Below are 2,316 nucleotides of genomic sequence, written 5' to 3'. Positions count from 1 at the left end.
TCGATGGCTGCCTTATAGTCAGTTATCGGGTAGTATTGATCGGGAGTCATCCCTGTTGCACAAAAAAGTAGAAAATAAATAAATAAATAAGCATTAATGAAAATATATATTGATTAAACACGTACGTAGACATAGGAGGTAGTTTTAGAAGAAGAACAAAAAACACAAATGCATGTGTAGCAATTCAACCATTGTTCTGCAGTTCACAAAGCAACTGATTGAGCCCAAGGGCGAGGCCACAAGTTGTTTGAAAATAGTCATGTTGTGTAAAAGTGGTACAAGTTCCGTGCTGAATCCATTCGTCTTCCAGAATCTTGGGTTTCCTCCTCTTAATAAATTAGGCCAAAGTGCGTCCATATTCTGGAGGAGTTGTGGGTCACTTGTCACCTATATATATATATATAACAAATGAGAAAATAATTAAGAAGAATCATGACTATCCATAATTAACACTAAAATCACTTAATTATTAGAAACTTAAATACATATATAGCATGCACAATATATACCTCATTTATATTAAATGCAGGTGCTTGTGGACAAAGGAGTGGAATATTGTTAGTGTTGTCCTGTGGCCATAGGCCATGTATGGTGAACGACGGAGGAAAAAGTTGCTTACATTGGTCATAATTTGAAAGGCTTCCATAGCAAAAACCCGGTGGCCATCACATGGATAAAAGATAAAAATCATAGGTGCCCAATATTATAGGTGGGAGACAGAAAAGAAAAATGAAAAACACAAAGAAAACTTTCATTCTCGATAATCCCTATTCTCTTACTCTCTCTCAATTTGAACATGCTTCTCCTAAGTACACTACTCCCTTGTATATATGTAGATGATCAAAGGCACTAAAATTGTTAGGTGGAAGTGGAAGTTGGGGGGTTGATGCCTTGGATTTAATGTGATGCTGCTAATTAATAATCCCTATAGCTGAAGAGAGCACCAATTGCAAGCAATCAACCTTACCTTGGAGAGATCGAAATTTTTAACTCATTTAAGGTCAAAATTTTAGCTTCTAGTCAATTGGCCCTTACCCAATCTTGGCCTAGAAAAAATAAAAACCGGCCCTTGCCCACAAATTTTGGCCCTACTTTCGGCTCTAAGCCTTTAACCCATTAAGCTAGTTACCATTTGAGATTTGGCCTCACCCACTATTTTTTTTTTTTTTTTTTGAACATTTTGTTGTACATCTCGTTACCTTTCTAACCCTAAACAAGCACAAATCCACGATCAAGAACCTTAAAATTTGAAATTTTATACTCATTTAATTTTCTAAATGAAAAAACGCAATTTGCAACACATAAGTAGAATTTGTTTTATCTTAATGTACTCTAAGATCATTTGTTTTTATCTTAAACACAACTTGAACTCATTATATTCTTGTCTCATGGTTGCTGCTTTTTCTACATATGATTTTCAATCTCGACTTTTATTTTTATTTTTCTTTTGATTTATGTCCTAGTGTGTACATAGAGTAATTTTGATCAAATTGTGATTTTAAAAGCCACATTATTTTTTTAGGGACACAAGAGTGATACCAAAAATTGCTTATAGAATTACTCGATTCAATGGCACAAGGAAATCTCCAAAGTGGTTAGATTAGTAATGCTTTTTTTTAGGTGAGTAATGTTACAAATCTCTCTAGTGTCCCTCTAATATATATATATATAAAGATTTTGAAAAAAATTTAAAAAGATTTTGAACAATTAAAAAACTACAACATAGATGCTCTAGTTTTCTTTACATGGTACCTTAGCCAAATCATTCAACTCGATCATACCATTAGGAAATTTCCCAAAACCACATAAGTGATTGGTATTTCAAATTTCCGAAAAAACTTATGCACTAATTAAAAACTGGATTTCTTTTTCTTTTTCTTTTTTAAAAAAAGATATTTAAAATGATGATTTGACAGGGTCACCTTAAATTTTTTTATCTCATTTCTTTTTTTAATAAAACTTAAAAACAAATCTTTTTAAAGTGACAGTAAACCAACATTCACCGCATATGGGGACCTTAGATTTTTTATTTTATTTTTTTAAACAGAATTGAAGTAGCCTTTATTTTACCAATTCGCATAATTACAAAGGGTAAAATTGGTTTGAAATGGTCAAATTAAAGGGTATTTTAGGAAGATATTTTGGTTAAAATTGGTTTTAAAAAGATAAAACAAAATATAAAAGGTTGTCTCTAATATTAATTTGACAATTAATGAATCATATATATGTGACTAAATAATCCACACATGAGTAATTAATGCTCCCATCATCCATCTTCATTAACAATATTAAATTGCATTGGTTAACAATTATGAG

This window comes from Corylus avellana, chromosome ca2 (genome assembly GCF_901000735.1).
Source record: "Corylus avellana chromosome ca2, CavTom2PMs-1.0".
Lineage (NCBI taxonomy): Eukaryota > Viridiplantae > Streptophyta > Magnoliopsida > Fagales > Betulaceae > Corylus > Corylus avellana.
Note: the sequence above shows the minus strand (reverse complement) of the source record.